Consider the following 8,563-nt stretch of genomic DNA (forward strand, 5'->3'; position numbering starts at 1 on the left):
TGACATGATCGTCGTTCAGCTGAAAACAAGATTACCTAAGGGATATTAAGACTAGAACATGAATGCACAATACTTTTCCAATGTGATTTTTGTAAATGGAATTAACTTTGTAGAGTTGGCATGACATGCGCCTTCACTAGCGTTAATAATAGACCCTCCCTCCTTCCGAATTCCTGACCAATCATTGTTTTTGTAAGGATCCTTCTCGACTTTTGTTAGTTGTTCATCTATTGTTCATCTATGAATGAATTTAACCATGTGGTCTAACTGATTGGTCATATGAACTTATGAAGTAGTTGTCGTGTGTACTAATTGCGACAAATGGAATCCTTTGCTTTTTGCATTGTTCACTAATATCATTAATAGATATGCATGTGTTACCGATATTTCTTAATTTGGCTGACTGAGCATTACTAGGCTATAATTCTTTGTGACTTTTGATTTTGTTTGTTGTTCTGATCCTATGTCGAATCAATCCCGATCCATGGGGAAGAAGATACAAGGGGACCGACCACTGAGTCGATGATGCCGACGATCGAGGACGGCAAACATAATCATTTTGGTGTCATAGGTTCATTGGAGCTGATGCCGCCACCTCCTCGCCCCTTGGTCTTGGAGGTTGTGATGGCCAGGTCAGCGACATGGCCACGTAGTATGCCTCATTTTCTCCTATTGCGTTGTTTCTTTTTTATCATTTGATTTCTATTTTGTTTCTGTTAGCAATAATTACAGCTCCATGAAGCAAAAGAAAGCTTGAGAAATCATTTTTGTTTATACTCAAAGGCTTGGCTACCTAGGGGTGTTATTGACTCCCTACCAAAAGTTGTGTTTATACTCAAAGGCTTATACATGCTTTCTAAAAAATATGTTGCACAATCACTGTAATTATGGTGTTATGTGAGTTAGAAGATTTCAGAAGTGCATCAATTGAGAATTACACATATTTATACATCGGACAGGGAAGCATGTATTTGATATTTCCTGCTGAAATTCAGCATTTTCTATCGGAGGTCTAAATTTTCATATGCCAGACTTTTAAGTTAGATGGTGTATTATAATGATTTTTTATTGGATGTTGTGCTGTATATTTGGGTCTATGTAATATTTGTTAGGAAATTCCATAATGTATTAAGGTTCTGGTTGCAGCATCTTGGAATATTTGTTTAAAGGTAACAAAATGCTCCATCTGTTGTCTTTAATTAATGGTTAATAACAATGGAAATGCTTCGTGAGATGATTGGTCTTAAGCATAAAAGTCACGTAGGGTGCTATCTACCTTGTGTAATATAGTGCACAATAAAGAGTACTATGTTTCTGTACCACTTTCTTTATTTTGTGCATCACGTGTCTTTCTATGTATACATTATCGAATTACATTTTGTATCGAAGAATATTTTGTGTGATATGGATTTCAATTATGTTTACACGTAAAACTTGATATGCATTATGTTTATATATGCACACGGTAAAAATATTTAAAAGCCCGTGGCAACGCACGGGCCTTCTACTAGTCAATATAATACCCCATTGTCACCACGGGTATTCATATGCAAGACATATATCAAGTGCTCTCAAATCCATACAACTATTCAATCCGATAAAATGAAATCTCAAAGGGAAAATTCAATTCATCACAACAAGATAGAGAGGGAGAAAAACCATATGATCCAACTATATTGACAAAGCCCGCAATACATCAAGATCATGACATCTGAAGAACACGAGAGAGAGAGAGAGAGAGAGAGATTAAACACATAGCTACTGGTACAAACCCTCAGCCCGAAGGGTGGACTACTCCCTCCTCATCATGGTGGCCACCGAGATGATGAAGATGGCCACCAGTGATGATCTCCCACTCTGGCAGGGTGCCGGAACGGGGTCTAGATTGGTTTTCATGGATAGAGGCTTGCAGCGGCGGAACTTCTGATCTAGGGTAACCCCGAGGGGTTTTGGAATATTTGACAATTTATAGGGCGAAGAGGCGCTGCGGGAGGCCACCGAGGTGGGTACAACCCACTAGGGTGCGCCCAGGGGCCCAGGCGCACCCTGGTGGGTTGTGCCCCCCTCGGGGCATCCCCCAGGTGCTGCTCTGGCCCATTGGATGTATTCTGGTCCATAAAAAATCCACAATTTTTTTTGCGGTGTTTGGACTCCGTTTGATATTGATTTCATGCGATGTAAAAAACAAGCAAAAAACCGCAACTGGCACTGGGCACTAGGTCAATAGGTTAGTCCCAAAAAATGATATAAAGTTGCTATAAAATGATTGTAAAACATCCTAGAATGATAATATAACAACATGAATACTTCATAAATTATAGATACGTTGGAGACGTATCAATGACCTTTAGGATACAAAGGTTCTTGAGTCATTTTACCACTTCTAGTCATAACTCTAATAGCATAATCATTGTTCTTACTATTCATCTCATTAAGCAAATCATTTTGCGCCTTGAGTACTTGTTCTACTTGAGTTTTTACCATAAAAGCATGTTTACTAATAAGCTTAAGATCATTAACAATTCTACACATATAATCACCCAAGCGTTCAAGCATATAAGCATTTCATTTCAATTGTCTACTAACATAAGCATTGAAATTTTCTTGTTTAACAATAAAGTTATCAAACTCATCCAAGCATTGACTAGCAGACTTATTATAAGGAATATCACCTTCATCAAATCTATAGAGAGAATTTACCTCTACTACCTATGTCGGAGCATTAAGACCATGAGTAGGTAGTAAATTCTTAACATCTTCAACTTTAATACTTTTTTCTTTCATAGATTTCTTTGCCTCTTGCATATCTTCAGGACTGAGAAATAGAATACCTATTCTCTTTGGAGTTGGCTTGGGAGGTGGTTCGGGAAGAGTCCAATCATTATCATTGCTCAATATATTATTCAATAGTTTTTCAGCTTGTTCAACATTTCGTTCCCTAAAAACACAACCAGCACAACTATCTAGGTGGTCCCTAGAAGCATCGGTTAGTCCATTATAAAAGATATCAAGTATTTCATTTTTCTTGATAGGATGATCAGGCAAAGCATTAAGTAATTGGAGAAGTCTTCCCCAAGCTTGTGCAAGACTCTCTTCTTCAATTTGCACAAATTTAAGTATTTCCTGTAAGGAAACTTGTTTCTTATGAGAAGGGAGATATTTTTAGAGAAGTAATATACCATATCCTAGGGACTGTGCACACAACTAGGAGCAAGAGAATTAAACCATAGCTTAGCATAACCCTTTAATGAGAAATGAAACAACTTAAGAATATAGTAATAGTGAATTTTTTCCTCATGAGCAAATAGGGTGGCTATATCGTTCAATTTAGTAAGATGTGCCATGACAGTTTCAGATTCATAACCATGGAAAGGATCAGATTCAACCAAAGTAATTAACTCAGGATCAACAGAGAATTCATAATCCTTATCAGTAACAAAGATAGGTAAAGTAGCAAACTTAGGATCATATTGCATTCTATCATTCAAATATTTTTCTTTCAGCTTAGCTAATAGTTTCTTAAGATCATCTCTATCATTACAAGCAAGAAAGTCTCTAGCAGTTTCTTCATCCATAATATAACCCTCAGGTACCTTAGGCAGTTCATTCTAGGGGGAGAATCATAATCTTTAGTTTCAATAATATCAACAGTTTCAGTAATTTCATTCTCTCTAACCCTAGCAAGTTGTTCATCAAGAAATTCACCTAGTGGCACAGTGTTATTAAGCAAAGCAATAGTATCATCATAAGCATCATGCATAGAATAGTGGCACCATCAATTACTTGCGACATACCAGAATCAATAGCGGGTGTAGGTGTAGCAAGTTTACTCAAAACAGAAGGTGAATCAAGTGCAGAGCTAGATGGCAGTTCCTTTCCTCCCCTCGTAGTAGAGGGATAGATCTTGGTTTTGTTGTCTTTCAAATTCCTCATAGTGTTCAACAGATATAAATCCCAAGTGACTCAGAGAATAGATCTATTCTCCCCGGCAACGGTGCGAGAAAAAGGTCTTGATAACCCACAAGTTTAGGGGATCGCAACAGTTTTCGAGGGTAGAGTATTCAACCCAAATTTATTGATTCGACACAAGGGGAGCCAAAGAATATTCTCAAGTATTAGCAGTTGAGTTGTCAATTCTGAAAGTGCTAGTTATCGACTAGAGGGGGGGTGAATAGGCGATTTTTATGAAAGTCTTCAAAACTTGGAAGTTTCAAAGACAAACAATAGAAATAACCTAATTGATATGCAGCCGAAGATAAACTACAACAAGCAAGCCATAATCAAGTATGCAATAGCATTAACGTTCGAAGATTAATAGTAGCTAGGTAGTAGGATCAGGATGGAAGATAGTATGAAGCCAATCAACAATAGTAGTTAAGCAATGAAGTCAATCAGATAAGACGATAAGCAATGACTTCATGAAGACAAACTCAAGTAAAAGAGGGAAGAGATAGAACCAGTTGCTTGTTGAAGACACATGATTTGTTGGACCAGTTCCAGTTGATGTGACAATTGTACGTCTGGTTAGGGAGGCTGAGATTCAACTCAGAAGACCGTGTCTTCACCTTATTCCCCTGGAGCTAAGGTCACTTAGTCCTCGCCCAATCACTCTGGTAAGTCTTCAAGGTAGACTTCCAAACCTTCACAGACTTCGTTCACCCGGCAATCCACAATGACTCTTGGATGCTCAGAATGCGACGCCTAACCGGCTGGAGGATACACAGTCCTCAAGTGTAATAAGTCTTCAGGTCACACAGACAGAAAGACTTCAGTGATGCCTACCACTCTTTGGCTCTGGGTGTTTGGGCTTTTTACTCGCAAGGATTTATCTCTCTCAAATGCTTCGAGGTGGGTTGCTCTCAAACGACAAAAGCCGTATACTAACTCTGAGCAGCCACCGATTTATGGTGTAAGGGGTGGGCTATTTATAGCCACTAGGCAACCCGACCTGATTTGTCCGAAATGACCCTGGGTCACTAAGGAACTGACACGTGTTCCAATGGTCAGATTTCAAACACACATGGCAACTTTACTTGGGCTACAAGCAAAGCTGACTCATCCAACTCTGGATAAGATTTGCTCTCATTGTCTTCGCTCGAAGACATAGGATTTGGGTTGAGCATCACTTCAGTCACTCTGACTTAGTTCACTTGGACCCCACTTAATAGTACGGTGGTTCCTATGACTCAACAAGGAAGAAAAGGAAACAACGAAACCACACAGTCTTCGTGCTCCATAGTCTTCACGCAATGTCTTCTCATGTCATAGTCTTCAATATGAATATCTTCTCATACCACCATTGTCGTCAATGTCTTCATACATTTTTAGGGGTCATCTCCGGTAGGTAAACCGAATCAATGAGGAACACTACCTGCGTTATCCTGCAATTCTCACAAACGCATTAGTCCCTCAACCAACTTTGTCGTCAATACTCCAAAACCAACTAGGGGTGGCACTAGATGCACTTACAATCTCCCCCTTTTTGGTGATTGATGACAAACTGGTTGAAGTTTTCAACAGGGATAAAGTATGTGAAATTGTAAAGGATAGGAATTTGTCTTCATAAGTAGCAAGGGCTCCCCTTGAAGATGTGCATATAAATGATTTTGCTTTTGGAATGCTAATGCACATGGCAGGTTGTACTTGTGGAGATCCACTTCAACTTATGAAGATAATTCATCATGCATGAAATGATATAGCATATAAGATGACATGCATAATGAAAAATGGACGTCTGCAGGATGATTTAAGTGCAGAAGTTATCATCGCATGTGGAAATGCAAATAAGTAGCAGACGACCATCAAGTTTAAGTTTTACAACTCAGAGAACCAAATGTTTCAAAACGCAAGAGTTGTAAGCACGAGGCAAAATATAACGCAACCGCCCATATGAACCCGCTTGAAGACTATCAACTCATACGCTTCTCCCCCTTTTGCCAGTAATGACCAAAAAGGTTTGAAGACATAGAGCATCTACTCGTCTTCTTGATGAGTAGGTGAAGCAGCAGGGTTGTCGTCGTTGGGTGGCGGTGCAGATGAACTTGGTGTAGTGCCGATGCGCGGAGTAGTAGTTGGAGGTGGTGAAGTAGCATCATCTTCATCATTGATCACTCTGGCATTTACCGTTGCCGCGGAGGAAGAATATTCAGAGTCTTCAAGAGATGGAGTTCTTCATAAGACAGCATTCCATGGAGGAGTGGAGTCAAACTGAAATCTTTCATTGAAGCCATCGTCTTGAAGATCTGCTTCAGCACTAAGCAGGGTCAAACTCTTCCATGATCGCCAGCAAGTTTCATGAGCAACAAAGACATTCTTGGTGGCAAGGTTGTGAATGCGATTGACATCCACCAAGAGGCTTTGCATCTGTCGCTTGAGCCAAAAGTGATGTTTATCCTGTTTCTGATGAAGGGCCACAAGAAGTTCTCGATCATTGAGAACGCGAGAACGCTTCCGAGGCCTTTGTGCAATGGTGCTTTCAGTGGCTTCAGTAGGTGCGCAGACGAGTATTTCCAGCCAATGGATAGATTCGTGTAGCTGCTTGAACACCTTCAATGGGTTGAGTGAAGCTTTGGTGCTCGGCATTCTGAAGACAGAGAGGCTTCTTGGCTGGGTCAGGATATATAGCTTCAACTGACATATCAACCTCAGGTAGAAAAATCACATGATTGCGAGCAGAAGGTTGATAGTTGACAATAGAGTGTCGCTTTATGAGGCGCATGACCCATGGAGCATAAAACTTTAGACCAAAGAGATCAGAGCCGGAGGTAGCAAGTTGTCTGATGAAGAAATCTTGTGCATTGAAGCTAATGCCATTGAAAATGTAGAAGACCAAAGTCTTCATAGCTCCTTCAAGCTTTGCCGCTGATGAATGTACTTTGATAGGCCATAGAGTCCGCCTGATGATGTGATATATGGTGCGTGGCAGATACTCAAGGTCTTCAACAAAGAACTCTGTTGGATATTCAGCGTCACGGGGCAAAGGCTTCATCATGCTCAGCATCTGACTCATATTGGGTTCAGGCCTATGAAAGATGCTTTCCAGGGCATTGCGATGATGTTGACAGCCAGGTTCATAGAGTTCTCCAGGAGTGGACAGGCCTGTAAGCTCGATGATATCCATAGCTTTGGCTTCATGATGAACGTTTGCGGTCATCCACTCGAGAACCCAAGTCTTTGTATCTCTATTGTAGCCGCGAATGTGCAGTGTGGCATATAATTGAAGCAATAGTTCTTCATTCCAGTGTTCCTTATCTGTGACAAAACTGAGCAGCCCAGCATCACGAAAGCAGTCAAGTGCTTCTTCTAAGCAGGGGAGTTCAGTAATGGCTTCAGTGTCAAGGCGCATATGAGGGAAGATGCGCCCTTGATCATACAGAACACAGGAGTAATAGCTTCGCTGCTGATGACTCCAGAACCGATCTGATGCAATTCTTGGCTTCGTGTAGGGATTCTTTGAGCTGTCAAAGAATGTGTTGTGGCTCTTGAAGCCATTTGCATTGAAGGACCCGACAACGGTGGCAGTACCAGGAAACCTTGGCAGTCTTTGCTTGGGCTTCTGGACTTGAGGCCTATGCTCAACATGATAGTCAAATTGAGGACCAGAGACATTAGGCGGAGGGACCAGAACGGGCCATCTGACTGTTGTTAGCTCTCCGTGGTTATACGCCTGCTCAATTGTATAGGGCCTTGGTGGCGGAACAGGAGCAGTGGCAGCAACTGAGGCTTCAGGCTGCACAACAGGTGCTTCAGAAGCAGTAGCCTCACTAGCTTCAGGGGCAGTGGCCGCATTAGCTTCAGGCACACTGGTTGTTGCAAGCTCCACATTAGCTTCAGCCATGACAATGTCATTGGCTTCACTTGCGTTGGTTGTGGCAGCTTCAGGATTTTCAACCTCCACTTGAGGAGCTGGAGGATCAGGCATTGACACGTTCACTTCATGAACTATTTCTTCACGAATGGGGGGACTAGAGACACGTTCTTCTTGACGTTCTTCATCGGCTGATGCAGCCGGATTGTCTTCGGCAGCAGGTGCTTCAGACGCAGAGGCATTCACAGCAGGAGTGGCTTCTGAAAACACTTGACGTGCAACAGGTTGATGATGCACTTCTCCTTCTGGAACGCTCGGAAGAGGAGCTTGAGGCCTTGGTCCTTTGTGAAGCCTTTGAAGTACTGGCGACACTTTTGGAGATGGAGTGGGCAGGCCCTCATCCTCTTCAGCTTGTACGGATGTTGTGACTTGTTGTTGTTGGGGAGTGTTGGGGGAGTCTTGTTCTTGCGGGCGATCAGCCCATGAATCATCCTGTGCAATTGGCGTCAAAGGACGACCAATGCCGATGAGTTCGCTGTTCGTACGAACAGGCGATGATACCACATTGTATTCGATCTGAGGAAGAACTTCATCATCTTCAACATTGTCATGATGACCAATGTCTTCAGCAGCGGTGGGTTCAGCTGCTGGAATATCTTCAGCTTCAGGAGCCTCTGTGGAAGCAGGCTCATGAACAGTGATGTGAAGTTCTTGGGATGCAGATGCAGGATGAATCACTGAGATGGGTTCAACAAA

Source organism: Triticum aestivum, chromosome 3B (assembly GCF_018294505.1).
Source record: "Triticum aestivum cultivar Chinese Spring chromosome 3B, IWGSC CS RefSeq v2.1, whole genome shotgun sequence".
Classification (NCBI taxonomy): Eukaryota; Viridiplantae; Streptophyta; class Magnoliopsida; order Poales; family Poaceae; genus Triticum; species Triticum aestivum.